We start from the raw sequence: 16472 nt of genomic DNA on the forward strand, positions 1-16472 counted from the left end.
AAATAAGAGACCAGGAAAAAGACTAATCAATACAAAGTAAAAATCAAAATCAACAAGCAACTATAAACCAGAGACACTCTACGGGGGGTAAGGGGGAGGGAGGGGCAAGGAAAGGAAGGACTAGAGTCAAAATAAGGGGGGGTGCAATTGGGAAAATAACCAAAATGAAAATGCATACATTTTGCAAAGATGAAAAAAGATGTAAGAATTATATAAAATAAAATATTTAAATAAATAAAAAATAAAATAAAATAAATCTAATATTGGTCTTATGTTCCAGAAGTCTCAGTTTGGCTCAGAATAAATTCTAATAAACTTCTCTTTTACTAAACTTTGAGTTTGCTTCATATTGGTGTTTATATTGGTTGACAGGGAAATGCTGGTATAGGAGCAGTCGCTGCAGAGAGAGGGGGCTGAGCAGGGACATCAGAGTTGATGCCCTTGTGTTTGCTCAGGTGGAAACCACTCTGAGCCATGAGTGAGTCCTGGGGGAGCTGGGGCCACCTGGGCTAGAAACCACTCTGTGTTCTCCGTGAGTGTGTGTGTGTGTGTGTGTTGTGTTGTGTTCCTCTGTATGTGTGCTTTATCCCAACCAGGTGGAAACTTCCTTGTTCTAGCAGTGAAAATCCTGGGTCTTCAGGATCAAGGTCATATACAAAGCACTGGGGACATGACGGCTTTGTCAGCTTGATTCATATTTGTATGTGTCACATGTTGTCTTTTGTAAAGAATTACTCCATTTGGACTTTCATCTGAGGCTGTGTGTTTAGAAATGGTCCCAGGAATCTGTTGCAGAAGGCAAATCAATAGGTCACAACCACCTGCTCACCCAAAAGCTGGACCTGAGAAGTTCAAAATTGGAGGCTTCTCCCCTCCCCACAACCCCAGAGTACGTGTATGTCACTTGCCTTCTAGATGACCAAAGATGAGTGCCTGAGATGAAACGTGCTGCTAAAACTGTCTGGATAGTACACATGTATAAACTTGGTTAAAGCCTCCACATGAATGTTTAAGATCAGGGAGGTCGATGCAAGAAACTACTTGTCTTGCAACTGCCCCTGACAAAACCTCTATGGAAGTTCCCTTGGTTATTAAAACTACCACCTACCAATCTGGAGTGGCCCATCTTTTTCTTCTGTGTCTCCTTGTCCTCCATGCAATGTGTGTGAATTTTAGATTATAATTGAGATGTGACCCAACAAGGGTCACTTCCACAAAATGAGTCATTAATGAAGTGAATCTTAAATTATGGGTGAAATGTTATAGTTTCAATGATATTTCACTGATTTAAAGGTCAGAGCACTGTAAATCTGAAATCTTCTACTGGATAATACTTCCTGCTCTTTGTGTATTTGACTTAAGTATATATATCAAACATTTCATATTTTTATTTAATTTTGGCTTGTTTTTTGTTTCTGGGAAACTTACAATAAAAATGCTTCCTGAAGGAAATGAAAATCAAAACCACAATGAGATACCAACTTACACCAGTGAGAATGGCACATATGAAAAATACTAGCAACAACACACATTGGAGAGGGTGTGGAGAAAAAGGAACTCTCCTACACTGCTGGTGAGAATGCAAACTGGTGCAACCACTATGGACAGCTGTGTAGAGGTTCCTCAAACTACTAAAAATGGAGCTACCACATTACCCAGCAATAGGGGAAAGATAGGGGAAACAACCCAAATGCCCAAAAATAGATGACTGGATCAAGAAGATACACAATGGAATACTATTCATCAATCAAAAAAGATAAACTCATATGCCATTTGCAGCAACTTGGATTATACTCAGTGAAATAAGTCAGAAGGAAGAAAGAAAAATAGCAGATGGTTTCACTTCTAGGAGGAATATAGGGGAATCAAATAAGGAATCAGGAATAATAATAATAATAATAATAATGAACAGGCAACTATAAATCAGAGACATTCTACAGGGGAGGGGGAGGGAGATGAAAACAGGGGAGGGAAGAGCACAAGGGATTATGGTGATGGTGCACGGATGCATTGGTGATGGGAATTTTACCAGGGACTGCAATTGAGAGGAAAAAGAAAATATTGTACAAAAATGAGCAATGATGTAAAATATATATACATAAAAATATTTAAAAGATTAAAAATTATGGTCCCTACATCTTTAACAAAGGATTCCCATCTGAACCACCAGAGGGCAGCAAGGCACCAGTCACTAGACTGCGTGGCTGTCTTGCTGGTGAAGGAAAAAACTCCAGGCATTCTGTGTCTTTAGTTATTGTGCATTCATTTTGTTTCTTTATTTTTTAAAAGAATATCGCTATTTCTTTTCACATAGGCAATTTTTCTGTAGCTTCGACATTTTCCTATAAAAAAATAACAGAAGAATCCCAAAGCTTAGAACTGGATTACTTGACCCTTTCTCTTCTTATCTTCTCCCAGTTCAGAAGCTTGCCTCTCTCAATGGCCAGCAACCTTTTGGATCTACAGTTAGGTTCTACACATTCCTGCCTCAGTACAATCTTCTTTGTGGTTTTAGCCCTTTTCCAGAACATTGGCTTTGTCTGCTCACCATAACCAACCTACCTCCCGTCATAGTGTCTTATTCATTGGCCATGCAGGGATCCTTGCCCTTCCTACACTGGGTCACTTTCTCAGTGATACTTCCCACACTTCTTGCAGAATGTCTTTTGGGTTTTAGTTACGTTAATCATCTTTGCAGAAGTGTTGTCAACGCAATGAAAATTGAAAATCTGGCGTCCACATGCTTTAGCTCCCTGCTAAACAGGTGCATTTGGGCCCTCAAACTTTCTTTTCTTTCTCAGAAATGCATATCAGAGATTGGGCTAATTTATTCAAATGGGGGAGGGAAAATAATAAAACTCCATTTAAAATGGATTTTGTGGAGGGCCTCCCCGGTGGCGCAGCGGTTGAGCACAGCGTTGTGAAGCTGTCTGCAGCCTCTGCAGCGCCAGTTTGATCCCGGCTGGCCGCCGAGGGTCCCACATGGCACACAGATCTCTCCTGCCGCGCCAGCTGCTCCCCTCAGCAGTGTACTTAGGTTGTTTTGCCTGTTCTGCTCCCTGTTCCGGCTCTGGTGAATTCTCTCACCCTCCCGTGCTTCTGACTGTACCCAATGCTTGTATAAATAAACGAATAAATGAATGAATAAATGAATAAATCTTTTTTAAAAATAAAATAAAATGGATTTTATGGAAGGTCCAATGGTGTCAGAGTGAACAGTATAGTTGGTAACACAGAATGAATATTGTAAGGAAAATGGGTAAATTAGGCTATTTTTTGCCTCCCACACATAGAAAGCCTATATATACCTTGAAATGCTGTTTTCCACCATTTGGACATCTAACAAACAACAGATGGGCAACAGTGTATTGATTATTTGGTTATGGCACTTAACAGTGTACAGGGGGCTAGGCAGGGGAGTTGCTGTTCTGCCTCTCTCAGTGTTGAGTCTCTCTTGCTCTGTCTGCCTGCCTGTGTATACAGTCCCCCGTCTCAGCGTTAAAAGGCTCCAAACATCTAACAAGGACTCCAAATTCTCTTTTCATCTGTGAGAACTGACAATGAACCTACCCAGCCTGGGATGGTTACATGACAAATATCTTAATGAGATTACCAATTTTAAGCTTATTCTTTTCCCTTTATATTGCATTGCTATCATACTCTGTATTCACAAGTACACTTGCCGTTCAAAAGAATGACATTTAAAAAATAAATGATCAGAATGTGTCTAAACTAGTTACAACAGTTGGTAATGCTGACAGTAATCAGATTCTTCATCCAAGCACCATTTAGACCATTCGCAATAATCAACACAAGACTGAACTCTCATTTGACTTGTTGCTCTAACCACATGCTCAGACTCAGAGGGCCCAATTTAGTGCTCTCCTAGCCTAGCTCTGCTCCTGACACATCAATTTAACATTCTGCTTCTAGTCAGAGAGCATTGTGGTTTTTATATGTTTTTTTTGGGGGGGGGGTTTAATGCCTTATCTGATTAAATTATAAAGAATCAAGACTTGAGGATTGGAGCCCAGGAAAAACTTCCACCTAAGTCTGGGGAAGGTGCCCAAATTCTTAGCTTCTCAGTAAAGATTATATGCAGTTCACAATATGAACCGTTTCAAGGATTTCTACAAGGAAAATCCCTGAAATGTCATTCTGGTTTTGTCTGTGCATTGAGTTAAAAAAAAAAATAGATACTTAAAATTTATGCTATATATTTAGAGACTTATTGAGAAGGTATCATTTAATAAAATTAAAACTTAGTGTCTGCATTTTGCTCAGCTGAACAATGCTGTGGGACACAAAATAAATAAAGGGAGGAACATAAAGAGTTGCCATGGGAACCTGGCCATGGGTCCACATGACCAATAGGGTCCTGTCAAGAATTCCAGGCAAACAGAACCCAACAGGTAAGAGTGCAAGTGGAGAAAGGGCCCACTCCTTTCAGTTTTTCCTATGGAATGGCTTTTTTGGCACCATGGATGGAGCTAGAAGGGATTATGTTAAGCAAATAAAGCAGAAGAATAAAGCTAAATATCAGATGGTGTCACTTACATGTAGAACATAGAGTAACCAAACAAAAGGTCAAACAAAGCAAACTCTAAAACCAACCCTTGAAAACTTACCATAGTTCTGAGGTATCTAAGAGGGAAGGGAGAAAGGAAAGGAAAGGGGGAGTGGTCAGAAGGTGGGAGAAGCACAACAGACTATAGTAGAAGACTATGGAGTGCTTTGGTGATGGGAGAGCAATAATAACCATGCCTAAGGTGAGAAATCCTATATTGTCAAAATACTAACAAAGTTGTAAAAAAAAAAAGGTGCTTCATTAATAAAAAATAAATTCATTTAAAATATAAATAGAAAATTCCAATCAGCATAAAATTCTCCTGTGCTACCCCTTTTTAGTCACACTCACCTTCTAGCCGACACCTCAAACTTGTTACCAGTACATTACCAGTACCTGAGCCCTATCAACTACTAATCAATTCCCCATATCTATAATTTTATCTTTTAAAGAATGTTATTTGAATAAATTTGTGCCATGTGAAACTTTCATCATTTACTTCTTTAACATCATGACTCCACTGAAATCCATGCAAGTTTTTTGTGTATAAATAATTGATTCATTTTTATTGAGGAGTAGTATTCCATAAGATGGATGTGCCACTTTGTTTAGCTACTCACCCACAGAAAAACAATTCAATTGTTGCAACATTTTTACTACTAAAAAATTAGCTGTTATGAACAATTGTTTTATGTGTATATGTTTTTCTGTATCCTTACCAGTAATGGTATAGTTACTCAAAGAAATAAGTTGTAGTTGTTTTAACAGATGTGTAATACTATTTCATTTTGGTTTTATATTGCATTTTCCTCATAGCTAAGGATACTGTATAAATTCTTATACATCATGTAATCAATAAATCTGCTTTACATTTCTTTCTTCCTTATTGTACCTTTCAATAAAAAAAAAGTTAGCATCAACTTGATCAGAGTCCACTGATTTCCTGCTTTCACTTTCCCATCAGATGTCTTAATGATCTAGTTTTGTTTTAGGAATCGTATTCACAGCGTTTTTAGGAGGCGTGAATATAGATGATACAGACCCCAGAACAGTGACTCAAAACAGTCTGTGGGAGGATGAGATGTGATTCTCTAACACCGAGACCCCTAGCTGGGATGCAGCCCTTGTGCAAGGTCATTGGGACCCTCCTGCTCTCAGCCCTGCTGCCCTGGAAAATCACAGGTGAGTGGTAATGAGGAACAACTGCTTTTCTTTACACTGGAGCCTGACTTAGAAGCCATTTTATTCCACATAATATTCGTAGAGCTGCAGCTGTTTTCTTGTTTCCTGGACTTGAAACTTTAGAATTGATGTCATTCCAGTCTGTCCTCTCTCTCTGAGTCTTTTTAAAGCATTTTATCTGACTTCTGAGGAAAATAAATTATGTAAAGCTGTAAACAATCTAAAAATGATACCTTCAGTTATTCTTCTGGGTCCCAGGATCCAGTTGCACCAACCCAGCTGCATAATCTGGGGCAGTGTTAGAATGCTTTTGGCTTTAACAAATGTTCTTTTGTTTATATCTGTGTTTGAACTCAAATTAAATATCAATTCTTCTATGGGAATTTTATACTTAGATAGAGTTGACTAGAAAATGCTCTATTTGAGAACACATGCACTTGCTAGACAATAGATAGCTCGAAATAAGCTCAAAATATTGCATTTAAATCAAAAAGTAAACAGTGAACTATCATTACATTTTAACAAAGAAAATTCACATTGATTTTAATGGAAGGAATTCTAGTGAACAGAAAGGTAAATATATATGTATATGTGTGTGTGTGTGAGTGTGGGGGGGTAGGGGGTTGGGGGTTGGGGGTGTGTATGCTGCAAAAAAGAGAGAGATGGTGTGAAATTCTAAAAACTGCACAAGATTTTCACTGGACCATTTGAGTGTCTCTCCATCACAGTCAGGCGGAGGCAGGAGAAGAAACTGTGACAGATCCAGCCTTGTTCCTGAGGTGCCTGGTCACTTGGGTGGGGTTTTCCCACCTGTCTTTGGGATATTGGTTATCATCTGGAGTGTACCAGTGCCATCCACTGTAATCCTGTAGCACTGCTCCACCATGTGCCTGTTGCAGTAGACCCTTCATTTTCCCTGAACTTGGTATTGACCTTCAGTTTTTTCATTTACATGCTTTCAATTCATATTCTTTACTCATATATTTTGAATATCTTTATCATATATTATCATCAGTTTTTATTTACCATATATATAAAATCATTTTATTTATGGAGCTCACCTTCCACTATCTCTTCATCACACTGAAACAAATTTCTCTATCCTCTCTATATTTCTCAAATATGAATTCCAGTATTTTACTGAGGCACATCTTCCAATAACTTTCAAATTCCTACAGAGATTGTACATTTTTAAATATTAACTAAATATTTTTTATTATTTTGCCATTACATTCATTTTAAAGTGTGGGTTTCTTTCTTCCTTATTTGACCTTTTATACAAGGTTAAGTCAGTTTGTTCAGCTTGTGCCCGGTCATCAGAATTGGCCCCACTCTCAGCCCTGCTTCCCTGGCCATGGATGGGTGGTTAAAGGTGTCTAGATAAAGGTGAACACTTTATCTTTGAACTTTGAAACATAATTGCATGATTTACATCCAGTGAGATGAACTGTTCATAAGAGAACTTCAAGTTATTGGCATCTCAAGTCACCAGAGAGGCCTCCCTCCAGGCCTGAGAGAGGGACCCAGGGAACATCTTCTCAGATGGCTCCACTTGCCTTATTGCTCACACTCACCTTCCTCCATGTCAGGCTCAGGTAGTTGTGAATTTTCAACCACTGAGTTGATTCTCAACACGTCACTATTTATTCCATCAAGTGTTTTCCCTTGAAGCTGGACATAATCATATATTTTTGTCTTGGTGACTCTACTCTGAGATTTTGGTGTGGCATAGCTCAGAAGAGAATGAAATTACAAATGAATAGTTCTAATCATTTGGGAAAATTCAGTGCTTCAGTGTGGGCTCCAAGTTGCCGAGCTTAACTCACATATCATTCTTTAATTCTTTCCTGCCTGACATCACTGGAAATGCCCTGAACTTCCTTTGCTGTTATCATCTCACCTCCTGTGATATTCAGGGCCATTTCTGAAAATGGAATCCTCTAAAGCAAGGGGCATTTGACTTGCAGTATTTTTCTGTAGTTACCAGTTAAATACTGGATTCAGTTTGCAGGAGAGTATGGTAGAAGGAAGGGCCACCCTTAGTATTTCACTTGAAAACAAGAAGGAGGAGGTTATATCTAATTGCCTCTCTTATCATCAGGGGTGATTTAAAGAAGGTTATGTCTAATAGTTTCTAGCATTGCTCAGAAGTCAGGATAGTAGCTCCTCCCTTATTATGCAGGGGAAAAGTTTGTCAATTAACTCAATCTGTGAAAGTCATTGAGCATAGGATGGGTGTTCTTTGATCCCTCTTACCTCTCATCATTTCAATTCTAATGAACAGGTATTCAGAACATTAGGGAAGTGATACATTCCGTAAACACTCTTTTCTTGCTTGTCAGGGAATGACGGATAGTGTTATACCAAAATTATCTGAATTTCTTTTTGTTTTTAAACTCAGCTGTTTCCCTCTGCATCATCAGGTTCTGACAACTGTGTCAGTCTACTCATGTGTATCGCAGATTATAATACCTATAAAATATTTTTCAAATACTCTTGATTGCAATATATGCAATGTAACTCCAAGCAAATACAGTTGCTTTATGGCTTCAATATTGGTAAATCATTAAATAAATTTTAGCACCTTTTTTTTGAGATTTTTTGGTGGACATTTCCACTTTTTTATTTTTTCTTCCCATAGTGGTCAGGTTACTTGGTTAAACATGATGCTTAATTTTACATTACAGCAAGTTGAAACTTATAAGGCATAAAAAATTGGCACAATTGCTTCTGTATTTTCTGTAGGTTACTGGGACACTATTTTGTCATTATCCAACCTCACCAGCTGGGTATTTGACAACTCAATTTAATTCTGACAAACACTACTTAGAGTTAGCACAGACTCATGAGTTAAGCGCTTAGTCTAACTGTCCCTATTTCAGAGCCATCCATAAACGGAGTCCAAAAATTACCTCAATTTCTGCCTGGCTCCTATAAATACAATGATTTCAGTTAACCCCCCTCAAGATGATAATACTCTAGAATGAGTCATAGAACTCAGAAATGTGCCGATTATGTGTCTTATAGAAGACACATATAATACAAGTTGATAGATAGGAAGCAGAACATCCATGCTTTCCCTTTTTGGAATCTGCATGCAAAATCTTCAGGTCATATTGACATGTTCACCCACCCGGAACTTTTCTTTACCTCATTGCTTGAGTTTTAAATGCAAATTTCAATTTCAGTACATAAACCTGTTAGATTAAATCATTGGCCTTTGGTGATTGAAAATTCCCCTATTCCCCAGATATTTTGGGGTTGGAGCAAAAGTTTCTATTCCTTTAATCTCATGGTTGGTTCCTCTGATGATTAGCCCCCAGTGAAAGCATTCCAGAGAACATAACTTGAGTCAACACAATATTATAAAATTAGGTGTGGTCTAAAGGAACTCTTTATCAATGATAAACTGCACTACTATCACTCAGGAAACTCCAAAGGTTTAGCACCTCTGTGTCAGGAAAAGTGGTCAAAGACCAAATGCATATATATATTTGGTATATATACCACAGGGGGCTTGTAAAAAAAAAAATAGATTAAGTGTATCACAGTGATTAAGCCTATGGTTGTAGATACATAATGACCCAACTGGTCATTAGTGTATTTTTGCCTGATATATGTCTAATCAGCTCTTAGTGTATCATTCTGGATTGGTAGGAATGAGGGAGAAATAGCATATAAAAAATGAATGTGGTAGAGTCCTAAACTGTTGAGACACTTCAGTGATAGGACAGTTTGATTAGTTGAGGAAAATGTTTATTTAAATATCCCAATTTTCTAGCTGCAGGATTTAACAATTATTTAATGAGTTTTAATTCATGGTTTTGAAATGTACTCTGGGCATACAGAGTATGCTGAGGGTTCTAGATGGACAGCAAAAGCTAGAGAAGATACAGAATACAAAGCCAACCAAATCAGATGACTATGTTTCTTCACATAGTACAATAACAGGTTGCTTTTGACACAACCTGTGTTACATTGATACAAGACCCTCACACTTGGTGCACACCCAGACAGATCTTATGAAACATAAATTTAACTTCACCATACATTCTTATAATACAGATGCACTTTTTGGTGTATTTGCAAACTCATTTCCAAACAGCATCTGATTTAAATCAATGAAAGCTACATTACCTGTTAATTGATTTTTACCCCAAATAAGTTGATGCTTTTAGTTTTGATGTAGGTGGAAAAGTGGGAAAAAAACACTGTCTTTATTTTTTCTTGTGGGGTTTGAAAACTGTTTCCAAAAGCAAATAACAAGTGATAGATTTTGCCAAATCTCAGTGCATTATTTACAGTATTTTCAGAATAGGTGCTTCCTTCTATCTCCTTTTCCGGAGTCCTTCCAGAAGCCTGAACCAGCAGACTATACTCCTTAGTCTTTTGTTAGAATATGTATTTCTCGCTCGACCTTTCTTTACATTCATTTCTCTCTCGGTTCTCAACATCGCTTGATTAAAACATGAAAAAATACAATATCACCGCGTGTGAACAAGGTAATGGCATATCAGAGGCCCAAAGGCGTTCTGTGGCAAGTGTCAGTTGCTTTAAGAAATCCAGCAATCTCTCCCCACAAAGTTGCCAAAAATGCAATTACGGAAGAGAGACTTTTAAAATGCAATACTCTCAAATCCATCAAGAGATTTCTTTTTGAATATTAAATGTTAAAATCACATGCAGAATTATGGAGTATTTTAAAACTACAAAAATATTTTAAAAACCAATCCTCACAGTTTACCTGCAACTGCTATAAACATTTCTATGAAATACATAAAAACACAAAGGCTCTTTGTAAAAAAGGAAGGAAGGAAGGAAGGAAGGAAGGAAGGAAGGAAGGAAGGAAGGAAGGAAGGAAGGAAGGAAGGAAGGAAGGAAGGAAGGAAGGAAGGAAGGGAAGGAAGGAAGGAAGGAAGGAAGGAAGGAAGGAAGGAAGGAAAGGAAAGAAAGAAAGAAAGAAAGAAAGAAAGAAAGAAAGAAAGAAAGAAAGAAAGAAAGAAAGAAAGAAAGAAAGAAAGAAAGAAAGAAAGAAAGAAAGAAAGAAAGAAAGAAAGAAAGAAAGAAAGAAAGAAAGAAAGAAAGAAAGAAAGAAGAAGAAAGAAAGAAAGAAAGAAAGAAAGAAAGAAAGAAAGAAAGAAAGAAAGAGAGGAAGATGGAGGTGAGAAGGACCTGACACACTGCATCAGATTGTTTTGTCAAACAACACCTGCTGTTGAATTCAAGAGGACACCTTGTACCTTAAATGTTTATTCAGCACTTATTCATGTAGGTGAGCCAACCTAGAACCTGCCTGGGAGGGGGGTGGGTAGCAAAAACCTCCCGACATTTGAATCATCAAATGCAATCTCCATCGCTGAAGGAGAATCCTACCATGTCCTAAACTTCAGCCACCTTGCTGAGATGATATGACCAAGATGCCCTTGACCAAGTGGGCCTGAGGATGGCTTAGTCGCTGAACTGAGGAGTCCCCAAGGAGGTGACTTCGTTTCAAGCACAAATAAGTGGAAGCTGGGAGGCAAAGTTCCTAACCCCTCCCTTGAGATGCGCTTCTGGGAAGTCCCATGCGTCTTCTATGAGGTGGTGAGGTCTTCCCCGTTCTGGAAGATGACAGCATAAGGATCATTCTTGATGCGCTTGTAGACAAAATGGAAGCTGTATGGTTATTGTCGGCTGTGCAGCTCAGCCTTGATTTGGGGGCAGGCGATAAGTGTCCTCTGCCAGCTGCTGCCACGTTTCATCAACAAAGAGGAAGAGGCTGCACTTCTCAGGGTCCCTCACCTAAAACTTTTGGGCACATAGCTGACACACGTCCTCGGTGGTGACGTAAGGCCTCACGAGGAGGGTATTTCCTGTGCAGCCACTGTTAACCTGCTGGAATACAATGCAAAGTTACTTCTGAAAGTCGTCCACTGAAGGGATGGTGCGGTTGGTGGTTCTCTGCTTGTGCCACTGTCTTGGGGTGTCTCTGGCCTCCAAGCTGAGCAGTCTCGCTGCTTCTTCTTCTTTAAAGTTCTTTATCAGAGAGAGTGTGCTTGTCCAGTAATAGCCTCCTTTTCCGTGTAACAGTGATGGGTCTAGGAGCTCCCTCATGTACTCGATTTCAGTGTCCAGTTCAAGCATGTCACACTGAGCTATGACATAGGTCAGGACTGGCAAGAAATCATCAGCTCCATACATCCTCCCTGAGTTTTTCTCCATGACAGTGTAAATAAGCTTGCAGACCCTCAACAGCAGTGACTCTTTTTTGGAGAATACATTTGCATGGTCATGAACTTAACTTTGATTTTCTCCACATCCACAACATCAGAGGTTGGGGCAAAGACCCCCGGCTCTTGTAGGTTTCTCTGCCACACAAGCTGCAGGTTCTCCTTGAGTTGTTTCCAGGAGCCATCAGCCACATGGAAATCCTTCAGCATGGCCTTCACATGCCCCTTCAGGGGCTTCAAGATGCACTTGTGCAAGGCCTTCTCCAACAGCACATCTATTTGATCCTCGGGGATGAGAGACTCAATGGGAAGGTCCAGCTCTGAACTCTGAGACAGATAGTTCTTCACCTGGGTCATGAACTCCTGGATAGTCTGAGCATACTGAAGCTGGACACATGGCACTCCTTGTTCTCCTGCAGGAAATTCATATAGCCCTGCACCAGGCAGCTGAAGTAGGTGCACTGGAACAAGGTTTTTAGCAAAAGAAAAGAAGGATTACTTCAAGCAGGTTTCCTTAGGGAAAGGCAGGGAGAGCCCATCAAGCAGTTTCCTTAATAGTGCTGATCAGGAAACTTCATACTGCTTAGTTTATATTGCCACTTTGGGAGAGGCTGAAACTGAAGTTAGGTTACACATTAAGTCTTGGAGGGTCTTTGCCAGAATGACTCTATTTTGGGCCTTTGTTGCCTTTTTTCTTTTAAACACTAAAGTTTAGAAAACTTGGAACTATTCTAAGCCTTTCCAGAGCAAAACATCAATCCATATTGCTAGAATTGTTGTTAGAACTATGCCAATTGCTCCATATCACTGCAAACAGGTGCTATTCATTATCTATTTTTATTTTTTTTTTGGAGGGGGCAGGAGCCAGACAGATGTATGTAAAGTGACACATTGCATTTCTCTAATTACTGATGTCCTTTTCCTCTTTTATGTTTTGGTGTCCTTTTATGTTATGTTTCTTTATGCCTTTTTTTCATTGAATTGCTTCTGTTTTCTGATTTACTTGTAGGCTTTTAAAAGCATGAATGTTTTTGACAATACCTGCCAGAGTCCATCTCCTACCGGGACTGGTTTCCGCAAGGACGAGATGGCATCAGTGAAGTGGAGGGATGAGGGGAGGGGGGAGATGAGGTAGATGAGGTAGTGAGGAGACACTGACACTTGATCAGGGTGCAGACATCTCTCACTGATAACCTCAGCAGAGCTTTATTTATACATCAGAAATTGTTATTTGATCATTACATCATGCAATCATGATTGATTTTACTTTTACATTGTTTCAGAAATTATTAATGATCATTAACAATGCACAGTCTTCTTTTTTTTTTAATTTTCCTAGTCTATGATTAACTTGGTCACTTGGTTACATTAACTTGGTTACATATTTCCCTAGGTGATGTATGTTAGTCAGAAAATAGAAACAGGTGCTATACGCAATGTGATTTATACGTTTCAGCTAGGTAACTAAAACAAAGCTAAGCAGGCATTGTAAAATCGAGGGGGTCCTTCTATTTCCTACATAGAACCAAGGGGTCCTGGTGCCATGGGAACAATATGTGTTGTGTTTCTCTCAGACCATTTCACCTCCCGAGGCAACTCAGGGCCTTCTCTTGTGGGGGACATTTGCTGGGCTCAGTTCCATCACTTCTATCAAGTGTGGTTTGTTAGAAAATGCAATGTTACTCATGGTAACTGAATTACAAATTGGAGGACGTGGAGAATTATTGGAAAACGTTTAATTGTCAATCATGTTGGAAGGTACTTTTCTCAAACTACTGAAGTGCGCATTACTGGCACTAATGCCAACACTCATTGTGTTATTCTAAAGCTTATAGAAAATTTCCATGGTTTCAATAACTGCCACAAACAAATGAAAGGAAGTAGCAGGAACCAGCTGTGGAGTTTTCTGACTTTTCAGAAACTTTCCTCATGCCCGGACCTTGTCAGACAGCATGAGTTTCCTGACTTTTCAGGAGTTTTCCCTCATGCCCGGACCCTGTCAGACAGCATGAGTAGCATGGCCCGCGCCAAATACCCTTTGCCTGCTATATGTGCTATAATCGTCTTCTCCCAAATAAGTTATTCATCTTTTCCTTTCCTTAAAATATAATGAGTCAGGGCCTCCCTGGTGGTGCAATGGGTTGAGCACAGCGCTGTGAAGCTGTCCACAGGGTCTGCAGCGCTGGTTCGATTCCCAGCCGGCCAGGGGAATACCCACATGGTGTGGCAGACCTCCCCTGTCTCGCCTGCTCCTCCCCTCAGCAGTGTTTTTGGTCCATCTGCCTGTTCTGCTCCCCACTCTGTCTCTGGTGAATCCTCTCACCCTCCCACACCTCTGAACTATACCCCAGCTCTTGTATAAATAAATATATCTTTAAAAAAATTTTCTTTAAAAAAAAATATCATGAGTCATTGAAGTTCTCTTCTGCTACTTTGTGTTCAGTAACCTCCCCTTCCCTATGACAAGCAGGCAACTACAACCTGGAGCCAGAGCATTCCCAGATTAAACATACCCAGAGACAGAGAGAAGGGGTGCTATCATCTTAGATGCTTATTTTTCAGACTGGTTGATTCACCCTCTGTAGGGTAAATGAAAGAGTATTAGGCTTTTCTGCCCTCCCACCATTAGGATTGATGATGGATCCCTGCGGTACTGAATGCATGCCTGATGGAGGGCACCTGGAGTGGGGTGTGGGCATGAGTAAGTGGGTACACCTGGGCTGAGAGACTGAGCTTATAAGGGCGGCATCACAGGGACACCAGGAGAACAGAGAGCAAAAGAAAACAAAAGAGCAAAAGGAGCAGAGAAGCAGAGAACGCCGGAGAGCCCAGAAAGAGTGAAGATGTGCTGGGGGCGGAGAGGCCTGCCAGCCTCCTGGCCCCCCGGCACCCCTGCCTGCTGTGTACCCAGTAAAATCCCAATAAAAGCCTGAAAAAGCCACTGAGAGCTCCAGGACTCCTCCTTTACTCCATGTTCTCGGGTCATAGAGATCCTGCACTGTCCCTTCCAGCTGCTACGCCCTCTTAAGATCGACAGTTCTAAGTTGTAAAGCCAGCAAGAGGCTTATCTTACTTGACAGTTAAGTCTCAGTGCTACTGCTGCAATGGCCCTCTGCTGCCTAAGTTAGATCCCCATCCAGGGAGCTAACCCACATATGGTGGAGCAGACCGCTCCTCTTTCACCTCCTGTTCCCCTTAGAAGTGTATTTCAGTAGTTCTACCTCTTCTGCTCCCCACTCTGTCTCTGATGAATCCTCTAAACTGTTCCCCCCGCCCAAACCTCTGGCCTATAACCCAGCTCTTCTATGGATAAATGAATAAATAAATCTTTTGAAAAAAAAAGATCTAAAAGGGCAAAATTCTTTTTATATTTGTGGTTGCTACTTCATTATTCACATTGCTTATTCTCAGAATCTATAGTAATGTTTTCATGTATTTACACTGACATATGCTCTTACACTTATTTTCTAAAATGGGAACATAGTATAATGATTTCCCATTATATTGGGTAACACATGTAAAATAAGGAAATGTTGGCTGTTTGTAGGGTAAGTGAAAAATTATCAGGCTTTTCCACCCTCCTGCCATTTGCATTAATGATGGATCTCTGCAGTCTTACATGCATGCCTGATGGCGGGCACCTGGAGTAGGGTGTGAGCCTGCATAGGTGGGTACACCTGGGCTGAGACTGGGCTTATAAGGGTGGTGTCATGGGGACGCCAGCGGAACAGAACCAGCAGAAGAGAGCAAGAGAACAAGAGTAGCAGAATAGAAGGTGAACGAGAAGCAGCAAGGGAATAAGAGACAAATGAGAATGCCAGAGAGCCCAGAAAGAGTGAAGATTCCCCGGGGGCCCCCTATCTTGTAAAAAGCCCAATAAAAGCCTGAAAAGCCACCGAGGGCTCCAGAACTCTCCTTTCCCTGTCTGCTAGGATCATAGAGACCCTGCTCTGTGTCTGCCTGGCACTACACTGTTGGTATTAGAATTCTCAATTTGTGCCTTAGAATTTGGGGGCAAATTATCACTGACTCAATTCATTAATCACTGACTCAATTTTTAATCACTCACAGACTCAATTTCTTCATTTGCAAATAGGGATAACACTCTATAAAACATGAAGTTTTTAAGACTTAAGTGATAATGTATAAATTTGAACTCCTATCCTTGGCAAATGAGAAAACACAAATTTTGATAAGAGCATATCACTGTTGTACACTGACATGTTCTGTCATTACCTTTTATGCTACCACTATATTTGGATATCCTTATTTTAGATCTACTCACTAGTTGACCTCACTTTGCTAGTTGAACTGGTCTATTTTCTTTCTCAGGAGGTCACAACCATGCCTGCCACAGTCTCACTGATGATTCCATCCTTTCCTTAATGCTTCCAGGGCAATTCACTGTGATAGGACCAAAAGTACCCATCCTTGCCTTAGTCGGGAAAGAAGCTCTGTTGTCCTGCCACCTTGAACCAATGATGAATGCGAAGGACATGGAGGTGAGATGGTAC

The 16472-nt window shown here is 40.1% G+C and overlaps 2 pseudogenes; both read right to left on the bottom strand.

The window, feature by feature from the left end:
• Nucleotides 1–2373: 2373 nt before the first annotated feature.
• On the bottom strand, nucleotides 2374–2690 carry LOC119231201 (60S ribosomal protein L36a-like; annotated as a pseudogene).
• Nucleotides 2691–11322: 8632 nt separating this feature from the next.
• Nucleotides 11323–16387, bottom strand: LOC119231529 (ras and Rab interactor 2-like; annotated as a pseudogene).
• Between the last annotated feature and the right edge of the window lie 85 nt (nucleotides 16388–16472).

This window comes from Talpa occidentalis, unplaced genomic scaffold, assembly GCF_014898055.3.
Source record: "Talpa occidentalis isolate TD23 unplaced genomic scaffold, MPIMG_talOcc4v2.1 talOcc4.7, whole genome shotgun sequence".
Classification (NCBI taxonomy): Eukaryota; Metazoa; Chordata; class Mammalia; order Eulipotyphla; family Talpidae; genus Talpa; species Talpa occidentalis.